Source organism: Bombina bombina, chromosome 1, assembly GCF_027579735.1.
Source record: "Bombina bombina isolate aBomBom1 chromosome 1, aBomBom1.pri, whole genome shotgun sequence".
NCBI lineage: Eukaryota > Metazoa > Chordata > Amphibia > Anura > Bombinatoridae > Bombina > Bombina bombina.
Window position 1 is genome coordinate 1030737658 of NC_069499.1, and position 26468 is coordinate 1030764125.

At 37.3% G+C, this 26468-nt stretch overlaps 1 protein-coding gene across 2 annotated transcripts in view; it reads left to right on the forward strand.

Annotated features, from left to right (window-relative positions):
* The window catches only part of LOC128640863 (protein-glutamine gamma-glutamyltransferase E-like), a 241011-nt gene that overhangs the window by 130830 nt on the left and 83713 nt on the right, over positions 1 to 26468 (forward strand). The window contains exon 1 of one of the 2 annotated variants that reach the window (XM_053693320.1): positions 11886 to 11956. The exons of the other annotated variant lie outside the window; for it this stretch is intronic. The gene's annotated coding sequence lies outside the window, so the exon portion shown is untranslated. Of the gene's footprint in view, positions 1 to 11885; positions 11957 to 26468 lie in introns of those variants that run through there. 2 annotated transcript variants of the gene reach the window in all.

Here is a 26468-nt window from a genome sequence, read left to right on the forward strand (position 1 = left end):
TTGCTGTATTATCTGATGTGAATTGTTGTAGGCTTGTGTTTATATGTGGCTGCCATGCCAACCGAGTACCTGCTGATTATTTGCACTTTGTACACCACCTGTGAGGCTTTGTATACTGATGTTACCATACCAACCAATCAATTGCAAATACATACAGGTGTGAGTTTCTAAATGTTTGACCTATCAGATTATTGTTCACTCCTCTATGTTTTGTTATATAGCAAGTGTTTTTTAATATTGTGTATTATAGCCTGATGAAACAGCCCACAGGAGGCTGAGAAACGCGTTGTATTTTAAATAAAGTATTTTTTAATATACACTTGCTGTGTGGTGTATGTCACTGTAAATATACTGCTGGTTACTTTGGAACAATGTTTGTGGTTACTGCTGTCCTGCTCTGGTGCTAACAGTTTACTGGGTGGCTGTGAGGTCCCAGTTTGCTGGTATTGCACCTGGAGGTGCATTTTATCTTGTAAGTGCAACCTTATAGCTATATACTGCTCTGGTGCAAACGTTACTGGCTATGTTTGTTTGCTTCTCTTGTTCATTCAGGCATCATACTACAGGCTCTCCTGAGGATAATTGATTGGATCTCTGCTGGGGGATATCAGTGAGCTGGACCACTGAAAAGTTCCAGTCCTCTTCACTAGCACCGCTGGGTGCGCTCTGTTTGTGAGTATATTCATTTACCTGCATTTGTCTACACCTGCTTTGGTGGTACTAGGCCATGGTGGTGCCTCTGTTCTTCTTTCTCTACAGATAACGATAAATCAGGATGACCATCCTTTGACAAAGAGCTGCCCCGTCTTTCTGGATTTTTTCCATATATTGGTTTTATGGAGATTTTTTGTAATGTATTATATATATGTCAATAAACTACTAATTGTTTGTTTTTGCGATTTTGGTCTTGTAGTGATTAGGAGGCGCCCCCTAAGGGTGTGGTATACGGCTGTGTACACCACACTCTACATTTTTTTAAATCTCATGAGATCACAGTAAAAGAGTTCATGACCTCAGCACTGCTGATACTGATTGGCTGCTGTTCATTTCTTAATTTTTTTATTTTTTTTTACCTGCAGCTGGGCAGCAGCTGAGTATAACTTTTTACACAGAACTTACTCTGCTGAGCTGAGTAAATTGTGAGGTAAAATATCTTCCTTTTTTACATAGAGATACTTAGGTGATATTTTCCTGTCAGCTTTTTACAGTTATACTGCATCAGTTTCAAAGGATTTAGCATATGAATATTATGTCCCTTTAACTGCAAAGGACTCCAATGCACATATATACTGTATATATGTGTATGAGTGTGTGTACATATGTAGTTATGTGTTTATAAAGGTATATATGTTTTTAAATACATACATACACATATAAATACATAAATACAAATGTATACATATATATATATATATATACATACATATACATCTTTAGACATGTATATGTATGTATCTTAATGTTAAAGCCCTTTTTTTCTAACACATCAGATCTTGTATCTTAGATGGTGTTATTATGAGTGTAAATGTACTTTAATATGTATTTTTTATGTGTTTTGTGCAACTTAGTTTTGCAAAACAGTTATCCTGACAGGCTGTTGGAGAGCGAAGAGATTTTTGTGAACACACATTGATTAATACTATCCTTCTGGGCCATTTAAGCACATGCTAGTCGAGATAGTCTGGCTGAGTGACCGTTATCATATGTACTAATTTCTGTTGGCAGATTCAGCTTATAGCATTATTCTGTCTTGACTTTAACACATCCCCTATTTTTTCATTAACATCACATATTGTCTGACCAAATGCCTTTCAAAAAATAGGGGCGATGCTAGGATCAGATACTATATATATAATTTTACATCATATTTTCTGAGTTCCAGGTGGTTATTTTGTAATATGTCATAACGTTATGAGACAATGTCCGCAAACAATTTCCATTGTAATTTTAATTTTTAAGTTTACATTTTTTAATTGTTTTCTTTCCAATTATTGGCACTTGGTTATTGCACTTTCAAGAATAATAAGCATAGGCCTATTCATACACCTACTATTCTGATGTGTTATTTTTGTTGAATGGTTGTCTACATGTTTAATGCTATTGACCGTGGTTTAAAGAAACCATGACTACAGTTACCATGGCAATGTACATACACTTACATACACGATCTGCCAGCGTGTTATATAATTACGGCAATCTGAATACACATGCACATTTGGACCACCAGCTTGATTCACTAGCTGTATTGCATTCACATACTGATACTAAGTTTGTTTGGTAAACATTATGTATAACCATGTTTGTTCAAATTTAATTTTGCAGTCTAAGTATCATTGCCGAAAACCGGAAGTGAGGTAGTACAACTTCCGGTTGCGGCTTGCACTGTGGAACGCAATTAGCGTTCCAAGCTCGAGATTTTTGGCGCACTTTCAGGAGGGCACTAGGTTTGTGATTGATATTTGTACACTATAAAAGGTTTGATGTTTGTCTATTTTATATGCTGATGAAGGGGTTGTGAACCCCGAAAACGTTCCTCAATAAAAGGTTTTGTGGAAGTATATATATATATATATATATATATATATATATATAGTTGTATGCAAAAGTTTAGGCACCCGTGACAATTTCCATGATTTTCATTTAGAAATAATTGGGTGTTTGGATCAGCAATTTAATTTTGATCTATCAAATAACTGAAGGACACAGTAATATTTCAGTAGTGAAATTAGGTTTATTGGATTAACAGAAAATGTGCAATATGCATCAAAACAAAATTAGACAGGTGCATACATTTAGGCACCCCAACAGAAATAATGCATCAATATTTAGTAGAGCCTCCTTTAGCAGAAATAACAGCCTCTAGACACTTCCTAAAGCCTGTAATGAGTACCTAGATTCTGAATGAAGGTGTTTTGGACCATTCCTCCTTGCAAAACATCTCCAGTTCAGTTAGGTTTGATGGTTGCCGAGCATGGACAGCCCGCTTCAAATCACCCCACAGATTTTCAATGATATTCAGGTCTGGGGACTGGGATGGCCATTCCAGAACATTGTACTTGTTCCCCTGCATAAATGCCAGAGTAGATTTTGAGCAGTGTTTTGGGTTGTTGTCTTGTTGAAATATCCAGCCCAGGAGTAACTTCAGCTTTGTGACTGATTCCTCAACATTATTCTCAAGTATCTGCTGATATTGAGTGGAATCCATTTGACTCTCAACTTTAACAATATTTTCAGTACCGGCACCGGCCACACAGCCCCACAGCATGATGGAACATCCACCAAATTTTACTGTGGGTAGCAAGTTTTTGACTTGGAACGCTGTGTTCTTTTGCCGCCATGCATAACGCCCCTTGTTATGACCAAATAACTCAATCTTTGTTTCATCAGTTCACAGCACCTTCTTCCAAAATGAAGCTGGCTTGTCCAAATGTGCGTTTGCATACCTCAAGCGACTCTGTTTGTGGCTTGTGTGCAGAAAAGGCTTCTGCATCACTCTCCCATATAGATTATCCTTGTGCAAAGTGTGCTGAATTGTTGAACAATGCACAGTGACTCCATCTGCAGCAAGATGATGTTGGTCTTTCGAGGTGGTCTGTGGGCTGTTTTTGACCATTATTACCATTCTTTGCCTTTGCCTCTAAGATAATTTACTTGGTCAGCCACTTCTGGCCTTAACAAGAACTGTGACTGTGGTCTTCACTTTTCCTCACTATGTTCCTCACAGTGGACACTGACAGCTTAAATCTCTGCTATAGCTTTTTATAGCCTTCCCCTAAACTATAATGTTGAACAATCTTTGTTTTCAGGTCATTTGAAAGATGTTTTGAGACCCCCATGTTGCCACTCTTCAGAGAGAGTCAAAGAGAACAACTTGCAATTGGCCACCTTAAATACCTTTTCTCATGATTAAATGCACTTGTCTATGAACTTCAAGGCTTTAAATCAACAAAATGACAAGGGTGCCCAAATGTATGCACCTGTCTAATTTCGTTAATCCAATAAACCTAATTTCACTACTGAAATATTACTGTGTCCTTCAGTTATTTGATAGATCAAAATGAAATTGCTGATCCAAACACCCAATTATTTAAAAATGTAAATCATGGAAATTGTCAGGGGTGCCTAAACATTTGCATACAACTGTATATACACAATATATATCTATAGATAGATAGATAGATAGATAGACATACATGATTATACAGTATATAGGTATAGATATATCTAAATGGAATATCTATTTATAAATACTTAGAACATATTCTGCTATGTGCATGTCAAATATTTACAGTAAATACATGAATATTGCATAAATTTGCTTTTCCATGTTCTCATCTACTTAAAGGGCCATAATACCCAAATGTTTAAACACTTGAAAGTGATGCAGGATAGCTGTAAAAAGCTGACTAGAAAATATCACCTGAACATCTCTATGTAAAAAAGAAACATATTTTACCTCAAAAGTTTCTCAGTAGCCACAGCCCATTGTAAAGGACTTCTAAGCAGCATATCAGTATGTCTGTCCCGGTACAGCCGAAGGGATGAGCCTTGTGCACTCATGTTATTTCCCTATTTAGTGTAAGGAAGTTTACAATGAAATCTCATGAGAGTTAAGTGAAATCTCATGAGATCTGTAGAGAAAGAAGAACAGAGGCGCCACCATGGCCTAGTACCACCAAAGCAGGTGTAGACAAATGCAGGTACAGTACATGAATATACTCACAAACAGAGCGCACCCAGCGGTGCTAGTGAAGCGGACTGGAACTTCGCAGTGGTCCAGCTCACTGATATCCCCCAGCAGAGATCCAATCAATTATCCTTAGGAGAGCCTGTAGTTTGATGCCTGAATGAACAAGAGAAGCAAACAAATATAGCCCAGTAACGTTTGCACCAGACCAGTATATAGCTATAAGGTTGCACTTACAAGATAAAATGCACCTCCAGGTGCAATAACAGCAAACAGGGACCTCACAGCCGCCCAGTAAGCACCAGAGCAGGACAGCAGTAACCACAAAAATTGTTCCCAAGTACCTAGCAGTATATTTACGGTGATATACACCACAAAGGGGGCTCACAATGCGTATGGTTCTTCAATGATACATAAAAGAATGACAGAATTCTAAGTGTCATATGGCCGCCCCTATATGAAACAGTGTAAATCTAATCATAGTAGTGGTGGGGGAGAGTGTCAGATAGCGGATTAGGCACTAAGTTTATTCAAAAAGGAAAGGTTTCCTATCTTGCAGGAGTCCGTCAAAAAGATATATGGGTGCAAATATATGTACATTTGACGAATATACAATGTGTGAAACATATACAAATATCTAGTTTGACTGCTTTGGTTTGTTTTTTATTCCTTTGTTATTTTGCTGTATTATCTGATGTGAATTGTTGTAGGCTTGTGTTTATATGTGGCTGCCATGCCAACCGAGTACCTGCTGATTATTTGCACTTTGTACACCACCTGTGAGGCTTTGTATACTGATGTTACCATACCAACCAATCAATTGCAAATACATACAGGTGTGAGTTTCTAAATGTTTGACCTATCAGATTATTGTTCACTCCTCTATGTTTTGTTATATAGCAAGTGTTTTTTAATATTGTGTATTATAGCCTGATGAAACAGCCCACAGGAGGCTGAGAAACGCGTTGTATTTTAAATAAAGTATTTTTTAATATACACTTGCTGTGTGGTGTATGTCACTGTAAATATACTGCTGGTTACTTTGGAACAATGTTTGTGGTTACTGCTGTCCTGCTCTGGTGCTAACAGTTTACTGGGTGGCTGTGAGGTCCCAGTTTGCTGGTATTGCACCTGGAGGTGCATTTTATCTTGTAAGTGCAACCTTATAGCTATATACTGCTCTGGTGCAAACGTTACTGGCTATGTTTGTTTGCTTCTCTTGTTCATTCAGGCATCATACTACAGGCTCTCCTGAGGATAATTGATTGGATCTCTGCTGGGGGATATCAGTGAGCTGGACCACTGAAAAGTTCCAGTCCTCTTCACTAGCACCGCTGGGTGCGCTCTGTTTGTGAGTATATTCATTTACCTGCATTTGTCTACACCTGCTTTGGTGGTACTAGGCCATGGTGGTGCCTCTGTTCTTCTTTCTCTACAGATAACGATAAATCAGGATGACCATCCTTTGACAAAGAGCTGCCCCGTCTTTCTGGATTTTTTCCATATATTGGTTTTATGGAGATTTTTTGTAATGTATTATATATATGTCAATAAACTACTAATTGTTTGTTTTTGCGATTTTGGTCTTGTAGTGATTAGGAGGCGCCCCCTAAGGGTGTGGTATACGGCTGTGTACACCACACTCTACATTTTTTTAAATCTCATGAGATCACAGTAAAAGAGTTCATGACCTCAGCACTGCTGATACTGATTGGCTGCTGTTCATTTCTTAATTTTTTTATTTTTTTTTACCTGCAGCTGGGCAGCAGCTGAGTATAACTTTTTACACAGAACTTACTCTGCTGAGCTGAGTAAATTGTGAGGTAAAATATCTTCCTTTTTTACATAGAGATACTTAGGTGATATTTTCCTGTCAGCTTTTTACAGTTATACTGCATCAGTTTCAAAGGATTTAGCATATGAATATTATGTCCCTTTAACTGCAAAGGACTCCAATGCACATATATACTGTATATATGTGTATGAGTGTGTGTACATATGTAGTTATGTGTTTATAAAGGTATATATGTTTTTAAATACATACATACACATATAAATACATAAATACAAATGTATACATATATATGTATATATATACATACATATACATCTTTAGACATGTATATGTATGTATCTTAATGTTAAAGCCCTTTTTTTCTAACACATCAGATCTTGTATCTTAGATGGTGTTATTATGAGTGTAAATGTACTTTAATATGTATTTTTTATGTGTTTTGTGCAACTTAGTTTTGCAAAACAGTTATCCAGAGCTCTAAAGGCACGGTAATCATTCTAGTGCAAATCACGATTGCACTCAGGCTATCTTGTTTACTTTCATTTCATAATATGAGCAATAAGCCCGACAAGTGCAAACACTCGCAATAAACCCCTTATCGCTCTCATGCAAATGTTTGCGCACCACTTGTAATCTGGTCCATAGTGTTAGGAATATCAGAAAGAAGTAGGTTGCAAGAGGCATATTTATCAAGCTCCATATGGAGTTTGATGCCCCGTGTTCCTAAAGACAGCGGCTCCATAACCTGTCCTCCTGCTCTGAGGCATCAGACAGAAATCAACCCGATCGAATACGATCTGGTTGATTGACACTCCCTGCTAGCGGCTGATTGGCAGCGAATCTGCAGGGGGGCGGCATTGCACCAGCAGTTCATAAGAACTGCTGGTGCAATGATAAATGCCGAGAGCGTATGCTGTCGGCATTTATCGATGTGTAGTGGACATGATCCGCAATATCGGATCATGTCCGCTCACACCAGGACAAGACAAGAGTGCACATTTTGGTGGCATCATGAGTGTAATGGTAGAGATGCGAGATAGATGAGACATCAGAGTTTGACAAGTGCTTGTATATGAGGAGTAAAGTGTGATAAAAAAGAGCAGACTTGGGTAGAAATGGTGAGTACAGAGATGTTTCTGGTGTGGAGTGAAGTGAGAATACTGAACTGCCGATAATGTAAGCGTATCGAGGAAGAAATTGTGAAGAGACAATGTCTTACTTAGATGCGTAATGAAGATGCGATATCTAAGCAACAGAGATAGATTTCGGTATTGTCATCATCATCATAGAGATGGTACTGGAATCCTCATAAATGTAAGTTTTACAAGGAAAGATAGAAAAGAACAAGGGACACAATGTTAAACTCCTACAGAGAATGGCAGATTATCAGATGATGTACAATAAAAGAAACTTTGTAGGAGCAGTTAAAGAATTAAAAAGCAAATAAAGAAAGGGTTGCATCACCAGAAGTAATATAAAGAAGAGTTTGTAAAAGAAGGTGATGGACTAATATGCCATCTGCTGCATAGAGGTCATAAATAAGAAAGAAATAATGAGTTTGATCAAAATCCTTTAGAAAAACTCATTAAATGACTTTCAACTGAAAAGCACATGTAAAAAAGTATATTGGGAGTTTTGTAGATAAATCATTTGAAATTATTTTCTAAAGAATTGTAATTGACCCCAGTGTGTTTTAGAATTACATACAGCTGCTGTCCTAGCTATAGACCATGGAATAAGTATGAAATTTAAAGGTTACTGACAAATTCTATGAGGTTTTAAATATAGAACTTTGTTTAGAAATGTGCTCCTATAGGCTGCATTATATTAAATTCTTAAAAGAGACCATTGGTTTGCAATAGGTGTGATTAGTCAACTTTGAGAGACATATCCACCGTCCCCTGGAAAAAAGAAAAGTATGTAAAGAGAGAGGAATACATGGCTTGCTTGGTACATAAATCCAACTGAACTAATTTCACATTTGTATATTGCATCAATGATTACAGTTTAGTTTTCAAACATCATTTACTTGACAGACAAACAATTCTAGGTATAAAATTCCCAATGAACTATTGTGAAATAACAATAATGTATAAATAATTTAAATATACTGCAGAAACATGTACAATGTTGCAATAAAATACAACTGTGGCAAAATGCATAATCTAATTAATTGTTCACTGTATGCCTTTTTACAAACTTTTTACAATTAACAAATATGTAATGAAATTTACAAGTAACCCATTATGTAAACTTTCATCAGATCAAAATAATTGTCATCAACCAGCTATCTCTCTCTCTCTCTCTCTCTCTCTCCTTTTAGACAGAAGCACCTGGTCATTTCTTCATCTGAAGATTTAGAAGATTTAAATGGAAGGCTGGAAGAGAGGAGATATTAGGCGTTAGAGGGACAACTAAAAAAAAAACTGATAAGTTATAAGAGAGAGGTTGTAAGGGCTCAATAATGGATTGAAAAGTTAAAAAATGAGACCTAAGAAAGTGTAAGATATGAGAGAAAAAAAGCCAAACAAGAGAAATTGCAAAGATACATAAAAGTAATTTTAATTGATGTTTTTAAAATATGTTTTTGGTTTTATGCATGTGAGGTGTATCACTATCCACCAATAGAACTGTGGTAGTTGTCCTTATAAGCCAATGAACACAAACGTGCTTACATTTCATGTATTTTAACTTAAACAGCTTTAATTTAACCAGTTTCACACAAATATTATTTTTAACATGTTTAAATTGTTCTCTTTCATCTGCACAATATGTTGTTATCGTTGTTTTTTTTTTTTTTTTTTTTTTGGGGGGGATTAAGAGTTTGATGACCCCAAAAAAAGTTGTGAACTTTGTACAAAATAGTAATGGAAAAATAGCAAGTAGCAGGACAGATAGCAGTAAGTTATTTGAGGAACTGTGATTGATAGGTAGAAGAAGGCCTGACTGCTGCTGTCAAGGTTTATGACATAGGTAAATTATTTATAGCAAGATTAATCATAAAACAATGCAAACACCTGCCTATGACCCAGTCAGCACAGCCCTCCCCAGCAAAAGTTTAGCTTAATGGGACATTGAACACCTTGAGATTGCATTATAAATTGTTTACATTTTCATAGCAGAGCAACTTTGAAATATAATGTCATCATTTGTTTTGGCCCCTTTTCATGTACTTTAACTCAGGAAATAGTGAGGTTTGCAATTCTGAGAAATGAAAGTGCACAATCCAGACTTTACAAGCCTAACTGTGATACATATTGTCCCTTATGGCCTCAGCAGGGGTTATCAGATAAACTACAAAGCAATGCAGGTTTCACTTACATAACCGTGGCTAAGTCTTGTCTACTACTGCCTGCACTGGCTTCTCTGAATAATCAAAATATTGGGTGGAGTTTGGCTATTGAAAAAAAAAAACAGCAAACACATTGCTAATTTGTTTTAAAAATGTTTAGACTTGGCTGATATTTTTTATAATGACAATGTCTTTTGTGGTTTATTTACCTACATAAACACTAAGTTGCTAATGTATATTTTCTTTTTGCCTTCATACTTCACGTATTACTCAATGAATTTCTTGTTGCTTTTCCATTTTTTTTTTCATTTAAAGGGACATGAAACCCAATTTGTTTCTTTCACGATTTCAAAAGAACATGCAATTTTAAACAACTTTCTAATTTACTTCTATTATCTAATTTGCTTTATTCTCATGATATCCTTTGCTGAAAAGCATATATAGATAGACTCAGTAGCTGCTGATTGGTGGTTGCACATAGATGCCTCATGTGATTGGCTCACCCATGTGCATTGCTATTTTTTCAACAAAGGCTATCTAAAGAATAAAGCAAATTAGATAATAAAAGTAAATGGAATATTGTTTAAAATTGTATTCTAGATCTGATTCATGAAAGAAAAACTTTAGGTTTAATGTCCCTTTAATAGCTGTAGTATGTAATTTTGTTGTCAATGTACAGTAGCTTGATTTCAAGGATCATTTTTATTTATGCACCAATATCAGCAGTTAAAGAGACAGTATACTCCAATTTTCATATAACTGCATGTAATAGACACTAATATAAGAAAGATACTAAAAATCCACTATAAAATCTTTTAAAAACATACTATGAAGCTCCCAGTTTAGCACTGTTGATGAGGTTCAGCTGGGACACCCATTAAAATAGGCTGAGAAAGCAGATAGAGCATAGACCACCCCCCCTCCCCGTATATGAAAAGACATTACACAAACAGGAGCAAGCAGGAATCTGTAGACGTGAGTCTACATCTAATACTTTGGAGCACAATGTTATTAAAAAGAAATAAGCAAAAATATACATTGTTACAAAAACACTCCCTGACGGGCTATATAAATGTATCATCTGCAAAAGATTTATGTAAAGATAAATCTAGTGTACAATGTCCCTTTAAGCACTGCATTGCAACATATCTTCATACAAAATCTTTTTTTTAGAAAAGCTTTTTAAACTGTTAGCAAGATTTTATTAATTATTTCATTATGTCCCTTTTACTACCATATCCTATTTAGGGCACTAATTTGCCCGTTTGCAGACGCACGATAAATAACCAGCCATTACAAGTGCTCGCAGTAGCAATTAGCGCTTATAAACTTAGCCAGAAATCAGATCTCTGGTTAATTTTATAAATGTGCCCCAAATGCCCACAAAATCAAGTGTTAGTTTTCTTTTTTTTTTAATGTAGCATTTAAAAAAAAAAAAAAAAAGAAAGAAAGAAAGAAAACTGCACTTAGCAGTTTTTTGGGTCTAAAATCTGCGGCCGTGGAGTTTTAGAGAAAAAAAATGGCACTGAAAAGTGTCTTTATATTGCAGTCTATGGGAAGTGTGAGTTTTATATGTATATGCTTATATACATATATATTTATGTGTTAATATTATACACATATAAACACGTAAATATATGTAAATAGTCATATGCATATATAGTAATAATATGCTGCCATCGCTGTGCTATTTACCCCCCTTCGCTGGGCTTTGGTTCTGTGCCGTGTATGACAGCATCTGAACGAGCCTATGGAAGCACGCTCTTGTGAGCGCAATGATTCCCAGCAATGTGAACGTGAGCCTGCTTTTGCATTGCTCACAACTTGTAATCCCAGCGCACATTAGCGTGTGCTGGCATTATTCCGTGGAGCGCTCCACTTGTAATCCGGCCCTTAATAGGCTTGTATAAATATTGTCATATAGAAAAGCCTGTTTGTTTAATGATTGAGTGCTCAATGTATATAGTGTGAAAAACTGACATTATAAATAGCATAAGTGCCAAGAATGTATGAGTTAAAATATCAAATAATCTAGATGTTCTGGAAATTATACAGTCACACTAGAGATTCAAGTAAAACAGGGTGTGTTCCATCTCAACAAAAGGTACAGACCTGTACCTCCCTTTTATTAATTTGCTGTTGATTACACAGGAAGAGCAGAGCCGTAAAGGATCGGACATAGGTAAGATTTTATGCACAATAGAATAAGCATTTGCACATGCTTTCTGCATTACATGCTTACAATGCTTTTGCCTGACAGCATTTCATAGCTTCTCAAGCCTGAAGATACAAAGTTTCTTTCATTAGCAATCACATATAGACTAAAAACAATACAAAATGCAAAAGGTAAACATTTTCCATAGTTTTCTTTAACCTCTGTATGACTCAATGGATGCACTTGAGAGCCTTGTAGTATAGTTATGACATTTAGCAGTATTGAGTGGAATGTAATGACAATGGAAAATTAGTTTTTTTTTTCTTGTTTAACTTTTATGAAGTAACTTTTTGGGATCCCCAATTGTTTATGTCATGAAAGTCAAAAGAAATGACATGACAACAAAATACATTGTTATCATTGTCATTATTGTTATGATGATGAGAATGATCATGAAAATATATCTAGAAAATATATCAGAACTATGTTTGTTGGTCAGGAAAAATCTATCTTTCTACAAACCCTTAGTGAGCACTTGCCCTGAGCTGCACATTTCATTGTTTGAATGAAGTCAAAGCTAAATTTTATAGAGAAGGGGGGAAACGTATACAACTTTTTCATGACAATTTACAGAGCCCTTTATGATAACTGGATACCCCAAACAGGTCAAATATATCATTAATGTTGATATATGATATTGCAGTATTTGTTCATTGTAAGTGCACTTACTATTTAATTACAGAATCTTGCACTGCAAAAGCTTTGTTGACATTTTTATAACCAGTGGAACCCATTCAGTTTGCCAAGTTTAAAAAAAACAACTTGTAATTGTGGCTTCATTTTCTGTAGTACTCATAACTTTTATCATCTGTTTGAATAAGTTAAAAAGTCATCTGATTTGCATGTGTGATAAATTGTTTGGTTTCCGTAGATACTGATTGAGGAAAAAACAAAAAAAAGTATTTTCACAGAGGTTGTTGCAAAATATTCAAAGTCAAAGTAATATATAACCATGTTGTATTTGCATGCTGTTATATATAAATATCTTATGTAAATATCTATTAATATACTGTATATATCTATAAATATCACTTTGTGACATGCAATTAAAAATGTTGCATTATTTTGTGTTAATTCATTGTTATAATGTCCAGATACAAAACTACAAACATGATCAAACATGTATGATCATATTTTACATCCAAATATGTTTCATAGTTTAAACGTATACTTTGACCTGTGCTTTAAACTTGTACACAAATTCCAATATTAAGAGGAAAAAAAAATTAAAGAGACATCATATTTTTTTTAATGGGACAAGACTTAGCCAAACAAAGGAGGAAATGGATTTGGGAGTAGTAATAGATAACAAGCTAAAGATGGGTGCACAATGCAGGGCAATGGCTTGAAAGGCTAATAAGATATAGCATGTATTAAAAGAGGCATTGATTCAAGGGAGGAAAGCATAACTCTGTCACTATATAAATCCCTGGTAAGACCTTACTTTGAGTATGGAGTGCAATTCTGGGGACCGATCACAAAAAAAGTATATAGCAGAACTAGAAAAAATTCAGAGAAGGGCCACAAAGCTAATAAGGGGATTGGAGAATTTAACCTATGAGGAGAGGCTAGCCAAACCGGGTCTGTTTTCTTTAGAAAAAAGGCGCTTGAGAGGTGTCATGATTACTTTATATAAATATATTCAAGGCCCATATACAGAGATGGCAGAAGCTCTGTTTATTCCAAGAAAATTGTTTCTGACAAGAGGTCACAATTTAAGGTTGGAGGAAAGGAGATTTAATCTCCTGCAACGGAAACGTTTTTTTTACTGTAAGAGCAATAAAATTGTGGAACTCATTACCAAAGGAGGTAGTGAATGCCAATACCCTAGATATATTTAAAAATAGTCTGGATACATTTCTGTATATAAAAAAAAATTCATCAATATGATTGCTAGTATTAAATGGATCACCTTTTAGTGGGGGTTTTTAAAGTTAACTGGAGCTTTTTGTAAGTATTTTAGATTTGTATAGGTTGAACTTGATGGACTTCGGTCTTTTTTCAACCTTATCTACTATGTTACTATGTCTTAAAAACAAGAGAAAAGTTAACTGTGCATTATCCTCAAACTTACATGGAAAAAAATATATGTTGGTCAAATCATAAAGCATCACCTGATATCATCAAGGCAAACCTCGAAAGGAAAGTCTCTCTGTAATACATTTCAATATCTCATGCATTTAAAATAATTTATTCTGTGCACTCATATGAGGCCACCCCTGTTCTCATTAGAGATTTTTTAAATAGGTTACAAAATAAATATGTAACATTAAAATGGGTTACAATATAATTATCAATAGAACTGTTATATTGCATGGCACTGCTAACAGATTGAAATGTTACCCAATGATTATCAGTATAACTGTTATATTGTATGGCACTGTTAACAGATTGAAATAAGATAAACAATGATTATCAAAATAACTGTTGTATTGTATGGAACTGTTAGATTGAATTAAGATAAACAATGATTATCAGTATATCTGTTATATTTTATGGCACTGTTAACAGATTGAAATGTTACCCAATGATTATCAGAATAACTGTTGTATTGTATGACACTGTTAACAGTATGAAATAAGATAAACAATGATTATCAGAATAACTTATATTTTATGGCAATGTTAACAGATTGAAATAAGGCAATGATTATCAGTATAACTGCCAACAGATTGAAATAAGATACACAGTAATAGTCAGTATAAATGTTTTCTTGAATGGAACTGTAAACAGATTGAAATACAATACACAAAGATTATCAGTATAGTTGTTATATTGTATGGCACTGTTAACAGATTTAAATAAGATACACAGTAATGGTCAATATAAATGTTATCTTGTATGGCACTGTAAACTAAATATACAATATGATACACTAGGGTTACCAGTATAACTGACTAATATTGGGGAGCATTTTGAGACTTCCTGGGAAGCAATATACAAATGTGGATAGCCCTGGACAGCCTTTAGGTAGCTGGGGAGGAAGAGGTGGAGGATTAAACAGGAGAGAGGGTTGTTTCTTTTCTTCTTTTTTTTTTTAATTTAAAAAGTCAGTAATATAAATATCTAGGCATCAAAGAGATGTATTTATGTAACTATATTTAGTCAATAATTGCAACATTCTTGGTTATTTTGTATCAACAAAGCATAATATTGTTAATATTAATATCATGATGTATCCTCTGGATCATTAAGAAAAGATAAAGTCGGGTAATGCATTTTGATTATAAATTATACATATATTTCACATTAACATTTAGGGCTTGATTACGAGTGGATCGCTACTTATCGCTCCCACTCACGCACTAACTCTGCTAGAAGTAAGCTTTTTGCATATGTCGAGCAGCGCACATATTACAAGCTGAAAGTAAAATATGTTTTAGCTTACACACTAACCCTACGCACACAAAAAGCTGAAGATAGAAAATCATGACCACATTAACATTACCCCTCATAGACTTCAATGGAGCACAAAAAGGGGGGGGGGGAGCCTAACACCCTACTCGCACGCAAACCCGATCACATATTCTCAAGTGCTCTAACCAGACATGAACATATTAATATTTCACATTACAATGTTCTTTGCATAGCAAATATATGTTCTATTTATTCATAAATACATATATACATACAAATCTGATGGTATGTTGTCACAATATATATATCTATCTATATATAAATATATATAATTATATAGGTATAGATATATACAGATATATATAGGAATATCTATTTATAAATACTTATATTTCTCTTTGTGAAGAATCTTGGAATGTGAAATATTTACAGTAAATACATAGTTAAACACATTATTACTGCAAATGGCTACAAAACTCTTAAACATATGTATACATATGCATTTATGTGTATATCTGTCTGCAAATACATAAATACACATGTAAATACATACATAGATATGCACACACACACACACACACACATATATATATATATATATATATATATATATATATATATAAATATTTGTAGCCAAGCACTCCACCACTATAATCTTCACACAACCCAGGTGCAATCCAAAAAATGTATTATATAGAATAATCTCTTCATGTAAGGGCACTTACAGGTATTTAAAATCTTCAAACTTAATTAGGAAATCTTCATAAAAAGTCAGATGTCAATGTTTCTGCTCATAGTCGAGCCTTTATCCAAACAACATGTCTTAAAAAATACAAAACAGAAAACATACAACATAAACATCATAGAAACGTGCACTCCTTCAACTCACAGTTATACAGATATCGCCTATAGCGTACCAGAAATATAAGTAGGTGTGGGAATGGTATATACCCATTGCTGTTAGGGTCTCAACCCAGATTTGGTCCTGGATAGTCATAATTCTTTATGAACCTGTCTCCTTTGATTTAATATTGCAGTAGGGGGAGTAGAACCATATTATGATGATGTTTTTCTCTGTTGTATTTCTGGTACACTATAGGCGATAGCTGTATAATTGTGAGTTGAAGGGGTACACGTTTCTATGATGTTTATGTTGTATGTGTTCTGTTTTGTATTTTTTAGGACATGTTGTCTTGATAAAGGCTCGACTATGAGCCGAAACATTGAAATCTGACTTTTTATGAAGATTTCCTAATAAAGTTTGAAGATTTAAATACCTGTGAGTGTTCTTACATGAAGAGATTATTATATATATATATATATATATATATATATATATATATATATATATATATATATATATACATATACATATACAGAATAAGAGACCGCACTCATAGGTCTAGGTCTAACAGGTTCACCAAAGTGAATTTATTCCTAGTAACGTTTCGGGGTTTCCCCCTTTATCAAACCTGATATATATATTTATATACACACACAGACATACATATATACATATATATTTATGTATGTATCTTTATGTTAAAGCCCTTTGCAGCCCTGTTTTTTTCTAACACCTGAGATCTCATATCTTTGAACCCTTATAAATTTTGTATGCATTTTTTAAAATAATTTTTATTCATGTTATATTAAGTGTAATTGTACTTTTAAATGTATTTTTGATTATACATTTTTTGTCGAGCATAACAGTTAAACAAAACTCTGAAGTTGCGCTATTCCAACGCATATTAAATTAAATTGTGCTCAATCTATTGATTTTACTTTCAACCTGTAATACGCACGCTACTTCCGACAAACACAAACAGGCACGATAAACCCGATATCACTCACGCACAACAGCGTGCCACTCGTAATCTAGCCCTAAATTAAGTAACTAGGACATTTAGAATATTATTTATTTAAATAGCCAGAGAGTCTGTGCATAATTCATGTGATGTATATATTTACATTGTATTTATTATTGCTAGAATTTAATTATTATTAATATATTATAGATTTTGTGAGATGTACACATGTTAAACCAAAGGAATGAGATTAAACAATCCCAAGGAAGAGGATAAACTTGATATAGGCTTATATATTGTGTTTAATACATCCTATAATTTTTGTTTTTGGATTATTTTCATTGTGTTCTGTACATTAAAATAAAGAATGAATAAAATAACTGACTGTTATATTGTAGGTCACTGCTAACAAAATGAAACCAGGTACAAAATGATTATCAGTTGAACTGTTATGTTGCATGGCACTAACAACATATTTAAATAAGATACACAATGCTTAGCGGTATAACTGACTGATAGTTGTCATGGCACTGCTAACAGATTGAAATAGGGTACCCTATGATTATGTTAGGAGACATGTTTGATTGTGAGTATGTACTATTTGCATAACACATGTTAATCAGCCTTTTAACTTTATGACACCCTTGGCATACTATAGCTATGAGTGTGGCACCCCTATTGTTTGTATACGCATGTAACACTCCAAATACTCCATTATATATAGTATAACAATAATATATAGGTGTTGAGTAAATGTGTAAGAAGACAGCTTTACACTCACTGATGTTTCATGAATAATTATAGTTTATGATCAAGAAAGCTACCATGAACAATGATAGATTTGTTCACCATCATACCTAATTGAGTTTAACACCCTTGGCTTGTATAAACAGTTCACGTATCGTATGTTGATATACTGCTTACAGGAAACCCTATGATTTATGCAGAACTATGATATTAATTTAACTAATCTACAGAGCAAGAGTGGCAACAAAATGTTCTCGTACAGACAATAAGGCACTATTGCTAGTAACAAAGATGGTAGCCCAGGGCCATCACTGCATATGGCATGGCTCATTGGGCAAGTGGAAATAGGTTCATTCAGTACTCTAGAATACCTTATATGCATATTTATTTAACTTTAGTAAATACGCTATTCTTTTTTTTATGAAATCAATCTAGAGTTGCAATGTCATAGGTTACACTTCACCAATCTTTACCTACAAACATTAGTATTTTTATATTTTGAAATATCTCAAATTAATTTGATATCCTACCTCAGGGGATTCCAACCTTAACTAATGAAGGAACAATACATAAATATTTTCATTAAAAACCTTAATAATTAAATATATATTTAAATTATATATACTTTTGTAGAAACAAACTTTAAATGAGAAATGCTATAGCAGGGAGTGCAGTGTTACTTATGAATGCACTAGTGTCAAATAAAATATAAAATAAAAAGATATAATATTGTCACCTTTGATATAGCACTCTCCAAGAATGCCCACAGAATGCGCAATAAAAATACTGACAGACAGACAAGCATATTTTTAACATTTACACTCTAGCTGTGTAAGATATTATGTATATTTACCACAAGAGTCTCAATGAATTTCAAACATGATCTCACCTGAACAACAGGACACCTCAGCAGCATAACAAGTGTCTATCAGTCTAGGTCTAGTCTAGACTAGTGGTAAAACTCACATCCCTGGGTACTCACCAGCACTGACAGACAGCTGCATAACTCTCAGTAACCCAAGCAATTAAGCCCAGACAAGTCTTGGTGCAAAGTGCTTAAATAAAATTACAAAACAAACAATTAACACAAATGCATAGAATGTCTCTCTTGCAAGCACACAACTAGAATAGATTAAAAGCAAAATATAAGAGTTAGTTACAGCATTTGGCCACATGTTGATAGGTGCAGAATTATGTCACAATCTCCATCTTCATGGGTCCCTACATAACCTATAGCCACCCAATGCATGCCCCAACCAGACACACTGAAAACAATCTAATAGTAAGGAGTGTCTACCTGTCAATGAACAAAATGGGTCAGTATACACCAATTTTCATATAACTGCATGTAATATGCACAGATACTGATCTAAAATTCAAGTATACAATATTTTAAAAACTTTCTTAGAAGCTCCCAGTTTTACACTATTGATGAGGTTAGGCTGAGTCATCCAGAGAAAGGGGTTGAGAAAGCAGGAAGAGCAGACCCCCGCTCCCCTGCATAGGAAAATACCCACTACACAAACAGGAGCAAGCAGGAGTGTGCAGACTTGGGTCTTCATTTGATACTTTGGGGCTTGGTTAGGAGTCTGAAAATCAGCACACTCTTATTTAAAAATAAGCAAAACTATACATTGTTACAAAACCACTCCCAGGTGGGCTATATAAATGGATCATCTACAAAGCATTTATGCAACGAAAAATCTAGTGTACAGTGTTCCTGTCATGAGATGCAGGACACAGCATATAGAAGGTACGCTATTTTATTGCAGAGCATAGAAGTATACAGCTTGCACAACACATCTAACTTAGTAACTGCGACATAAACAATAACGGCTCTAAGCCACGCCCCCATCCTGTGACATCACCTTCCACTCTCATCACATCTTCCCACTTTTCAAAGGACAAAGCATACATTTTTTTTTTTTTTAGAATACTTCAAATAACAAGGTATACAAGAAGCATACAAAAATAGTTTTGTTTAGTGTACAACAAATAAGTTAAAGAGAATATATATATGAACAAGAAATACAATCCTGACTTGAACATCGAGGTAGACTACCCCAGTCCACAGTGACCATGGGATTATTCTGCCCATTCTTCTGGTCACTGCTCTAACTAGTGCTAATCCCGATATCGGGCTGGAAGTTTCACCACTCTTCCACTTGATGTAATTTTACATGAACTGTCCTCTGATACAGAAGAAGGTGATTGAGAGTCTGCTGGAAGCAAAAAAGTATCCCACTTGCTGAGGGGAAGACACCCCTCTTAAAACAGGGGATCACACCAGCGGTGGCTCTGAGGCATCCAGTCCCAAACTCTCAGGTACTGGCTGAAGATGTCTTCTATTTCGATGTGTGACTGTCCCTCCATCAGTAAGTACTACATAAAGACCTTGGTTCTGGAGAGCGTCCAATTACCGTAGCAGGCGTCTTCCATTTCTTCTCATCATCCAGTTTAACTCTGACACTTTGCCCCACATTCAGCTCCTGCAAGGGCCTCACAGAATGTTTTCTGTCATAGAAGAATCGATAAGCGCTTTTAGCCTCTTCATCCCTCCTAAGGACCTCGTCCCGAGGAACAGAGCTGGTTGACTGGAAGACACCCACAGAGGGTAAAGTGGTGCGAATCTGATGTCCTAGCATCAGCTGTGCCGGGCTAAAATCAGTGGCTTGAATGGGAGTCGCCCTATAGGCCAAGAGACCTAGGTATGGCTCAGATTGCTTCAAAATGAAATTTGTTGTTTGAACTGCCCTTTCAGCCATTCCATTGGCCTGCGGGTAACGTGGAATTGACGTAGAATGGACAAAATCATATTCCCTGTTGAAAGAACTGAACTCCATGGAAGCAAACTGCATTCTGTTATCACTCACTAACTCCATTGGTATGCCCCACCGGGCGAACAAGCTCTTGAGACGAGTGATAACGGCTTGACTGGTGATCTCATTCAAAGGTGAAATCTTCAAATACCTGGAATAGCAGTCAATCATGACTAGGTACTTTTTCCCGTGCAATTCGCACAAATCAGCAGCTATTTTCTGCCATGGACCTGCAGGCAGCGGAGTAGAAATCAAGGGCTCCCTTCTCTGAGTAGGCTGGTGTTCCAGGCAAAAGGCACATTTTGACACATGCTTGCAATGTCAGAACTGATCCCAGGCCACCATACTGCCATAGCTGCCCTTTCTCTGCACTTTGTAATGCCCAAGTGGCCATCATGAATCCTGCTTAACATCTCCTGCCGCATGCTACCAGGAATATGCGGTCCTGGAACAGCACCAACCCATCCAGCACCGTGACTGGTAAGAGCTTGAAGATATCCAGGCTGCCCGGCTCTCGGGCCAACTTTCTTTGATGTACTTAATAACTTCTTGAAGGTCTGTATCTAAACGTGTCTCCTTTCTTATTTGCTCTAGCTTCCCTGATTAAATGGATTTGGATGCCAGAACTGAATCCATATATACTTTCACATCTGATTCTGTTGAAGATTCTTCAGCAGCAGCCAGCGGGAGCCTGGAAAGTATCTGCCACTACCAGTTGTTTCTCCAGCACATGCACTGCCTGAACGTTGAACCTTTGAAGCCTCATCGGAAGTCTTTGGCATCTTAGGGGTGTTTTGTCAATATCATAGGAGTTGATTAAAGGGACTAGCGGTTTATGGTCAGTCTCCAGACTAAATTTCTCTAAACCCACTAAGTAACGCTGGAAGCGCTCACAGGCCCAAACTGCAGCCAGGCACTCTTTTTCAATTTGGGTGTATTTTGACTCAGCAGCTGTCAGTGTATGGGAACAGTAGGCGATGGGCTGTAGTTTGTTCTCATTCAGCTGCAGGAGGGCGGCCCCTAGCCGATAACTGCTTGCATCAGCACTAACCACAGTCTTTTTAGAAGAGTTGTAGAACCCTAATACTGAAGCAGACCCCAGCGAGGATTTGACCTGTACAAAAGATTCTTCCTGTGGAGGACCCCAGTGCCAGGCAACATCCTTCTTCAACAACTCTGTGATAGGGTGTAATACTGTGGATAAATCTGGATAAATCTGGAAGGAACCTGCCCACATAATTCACAAGGCCCAATATTTGTCTCAGCTTGTGTACTTAAGAAGGACTTATTCTGCCCATTCTTCTGGTCTTCTGGTCACTGCTCTAACTAGTGCTAATCCCGATATCGGGCTGGAAGTTTCACCACTCTTCCACTTGATGTAATTTTACATGAACTGTCCTCTGATACAGAAGAAGGTGATTGAGAGTCTGCTGGAAGCAAAAAAGTATCCCACTTGCTGAGGGGAAGACACCCCTCTTAAAACAGGGGATCACACCAGCGGTGGCTCTGAGGCATCCAGTCCCAAACTCTCAGGTACTGGCTGAAGATGTCTTCTATTTCGATGTGTGACTGTCCCTCCATCAGTAAGTACTACATAAAGACCTTGGTTCTGGAGAGCGTCCAATTACCGTAGCAGGCGTCTTCCATTTCTTCTCATCATCCAGTTTAACTCTGACACTTTGCCCCACATTCAGCTCCTGCAAGGGCCTCACAGAATGTTTTCTGTCATAGAAGAATCGATAAGCGCTTTTAGCCTCTTCATCCCTCCTAAGGACCTCGTCCCGAGGAACAGAGCTGGTTGACTGGAAGACACCCACAGAGGGTAAAGTGGTGCGAATCTGATGTCCTAGCATCAGCTGTGCCGGGCTAAAATCAGTGGCTTGAATGGGAGTCGCCCTATAGGCCAAGAGACCTAGGTATGGCTCAGATTGCTTCAAAATGAAATTTGTTGTTTGAACTGCCCTTTCAGCCATTCCATTGGCCTGCGGGTAACGTGGAATTGACGTAGAATGGACAAAATCATATTCCCTGTTGAAAGAACTGAACTCCATGGAAGCAAACTGCATTCTGTTATCACTCACTAACTCCATTGGTATGCCCCACCGGGCGAACAAGCTCTTGAGACGAGTGATAACGGCTTGACTGGTGATCTCATTCAAAGGTGAAATCTTCAAATACCTGGAATAGCAGTCAATCATGACTAGGTACTTTTTCCCGTGCAATTCGCACAAATCAGCAGCTATTTTCTGCCATGGACCTGCAGGCAGCGGAGTAGAAATCAAGGGCTCCCTTCTCTGAGTAGGCTGGTGTTCCAGGCAAAAGGCACATTTTGACACATGCTTGCAATGTCAGAACTGATCCCAGGCCACCATACTGCCATAGCTGCCCTTTCTCTGCACTTTGTAATGCCCAAGTGGCCATCATGAATCCTGCTTAACATCTCCTGCCGCATGCTACCAGGAATATGCGGTCCTGGAACAGCACCAACCCATCCAGCACCGTGACTGGTAAGAGCTTGAAGATATCCAGGCTGCCCGGCTCTCGGGCCAACTTTCTTTGATGTACTTAATAACTTCTTGAAGGTCTGTATCTAAACGTGTCTCCTTTCTTATTTGCTCTAGCTTCCCTGATTAAATGGATTTGGATGCCAGAACTGAATCCATATATACTTTCACATCTGATTCTGTTGAAGATTCTTCAGCAGCAGCCAGCGGGAGCCTGGAAAGTATCTGCCACTACCAGTTGTTTCTCCAGCACATGCACTGCCTGAACGTTGAACCTTTGAAGCCTCATCAGAAGTCTTTGGCATCTTAGGGGTGTTTTGTCAATATCATAGGAGTTGATTAAAGGGACTAGCGGTTTATGGTCAGTCTCCAGACTAAATTTCTCTAAACCCACTAAGTAACGCTGGAAGCGCTCACAGGCCCAAACTGCAGCCAGGCACTCTTTTTCAATTTGGGTGTATTTTGACTCAGCAGCTGTCAGTGTATGGGAACAGTAGGCGATGGGCTGTAGTTTGTTCTCATTCAGCTGCAGGAGGGCGGCCCCTAGCCGATAACTGCTTGCATCAGCACTAACCACAGTCTTTTTAGAAGAGTTGTAGAACCCTAATACTGAAGCAGACCCCAGCGAGGATTTGACCTGTACAAAAGATTCTTCCTGTGGAGGACCCCAGTGCCAGGCAACATCCTTCTTCAACAACTCTGTGATAGGGTGTAATACTGTGGATAAATCTGGATAAATCTGGAAGGAACCTGCCCACATAATTCACAAGGCCCAATATTTGTCTCAGCTTGTGTACTTAAGAAGGACTTTTCATCTGTTCAATAGCAAGAATTTTATCAGGGTCTGGCTTGATTTTATTTCCATTGATGATATGCCCAAAGTAACATAACTCAAGATTTTCTAAAATGGCATTTCTCTTTATTTAATTTCAGCCTGGACTCTCTAATGGGCTGGAGCAAACAGCTCAATCGCTGATTATGTTCTTGCAATGTAGACCCATACACTAAAATGTTGTCCATGACGACTGCCGTGCCCTCGTGGTCACTTAGAAGGGAACTCATCTCTCTTTGAAAGATTTCAGGAGCAGAGGCTATCCCGAAGGGGAGTCTGCAGAAGCAAAACCGACCTACCGGTGTAATGAAGGTAGTCAGTTTGCGGCACTGTGGATCTAGAGGTGTCTGCCAGAAGCCACTGGAAGCATCCAGTGTAGTGAAGAACTTTGCCCCAGCCAGTTTCGGAGCTATGTCTTCAAGCGTCAAGCACATATCTCTCTCTCAGATGCGTACTCTCCCGTTCTACTTCGCAACAGGCACAATGGGGGCACACCAGTCAGTTGTTTCAACAACCTCTTCAATAACTCCCATATTCTTCATATGCAGAAGTTCCTTCTCCACTTGAGGCATGAGCGTGAAAGGAGTGGTAATGCTGTATGGGACTGCATCACTTTTAAGTTGCAATTCAGTAGGCCCAATTCACCAAACATGTCATCCAAAATCTCATTCACTTCGGCGACATGGCCCAAACCACAGTCTGCTTTCCTGCTCAATAGGTTGTTAAAACACTGACCTCTAATTACATGTACCCACATGGTGAATTTCCTCTGCTTGTACTCACAGCTGGCAAGAAATGTCCCTGCACAGTTGATGCGGCCACCAGGACTATGAACTTTAGTTGTAACTTTCGCCAGCTGAGGCTGTCAAGGCAGTTTTATAAATGCTGCAAGGGACACAACAGTGATGTCTGCTCCTGTGTCAATCTTGAAGGCAACCTTGGCTAACATTACAGTAAGGGTAACCCACCAATCTGCGTCTGAACCAGACCGTTCAACAACAGACCCTACAAAGGACACTTCTTGACCTTCCTGGTCACTATCCACCTGCATCTCCTTAATGTATTCAGTTTTACACAACACTTCAAAATGACCCATTCAGTTACACTTTCTACATCTTTTATCTTTAGCGGAGCATACAACATTCTGATCATGGGTACGGTTACACCTTGTGCAGCAAGCCTGCTGCGCCCATCCGCTTCTGGGCCTATCTGTTGCCCTTGGTCTACCGCTTACACTGTGCCTCTCACCTGCAGCTCTCCTGAACTGCTGCACTTCATTCACAATACTCTCAGACCTCAGATCAGCACTTTGCTTTTTCACCAGTTGACTCTGGCGGGCCATCCTAATAGCCCCATCTAATGTTAAGTCAGACTCCAACTATACAGGGAGTGCAGAATTATTAGGCAAGTTGTATTTTTGAGGATTAATTTTATTATTGAACAACAACCATGTTCTCAATGAACCCAAAAAACTCATTAATATCAAAGCTGAATAGTTTTGGAAGTAGTTTTTAGTTTGTTTTTAGTTATAGCTATTTTAGAGGGATATCTGTGTGTGCAGGTGACTATTACTGTGCATAATTATTAGGCAACTTAACAAAAAACAAATATATACCCATTTCAATTATTTATTTTTACCAGTGAAACCAATATAACATCTCAACATTCACAAATATACATTTCTGACATTCAAAAACAAAACAAAAACAAATCAGTGACCAATATAGCCACCTTTCTTTGCAAGGACACTCAAAAGCCTGCCATCCATGGATTCTGTCAGTGTTTTGATCTGTTCACCATCAACATTGCGTGCAGCAGCAACCACAGCCTCCCAGACACTGTTCAGAGAGGTGTACTGTTTTCCCTCCTTGTAAATCTCACATTTGATGATGGACCACAGGTTCTCAATGGGGTTCAGATCAGGTGAACAAGGAGGCCATGTCATTAGATTTTCTTCTTTTATACCCTTTCTTGCCAGCCACGCTGTGGAGTACTTGGACGTGTGTGATGGAGCATTGTCCTGCATGAAAATCATGTTTTTCTTGAAGGATGTAGACTTCTTCCTGTACCACTGCTTGAAGAAGGTGTCTTTCAGAAACTGGCAGTAGGACTGGGAGTTGAGCTTGACTCCATCCTCAACCCGAAAAGGCCCCACAAGCTCATCTTTGATGATACCAGCCCAAACCAGTACTCCACCTCCACCTTGCTGGCGTCTGAGTCGGACTGGAGCTCTCTGCCCTTTACCAATCCAGCCACGGGTCCATCCATCTGGCCCATCAAGACTCACTCTCATTTCATCAGTCCATAAAACCTTAGAAAAATCAGTCTTCAGATATTTCTTGGCCCAGTCTTGACGTTTCAGCTTGTGTGTCTTGTTCAGTGGTGGTCGTCTTTCAGCCTTTCTTACCTTGGCCA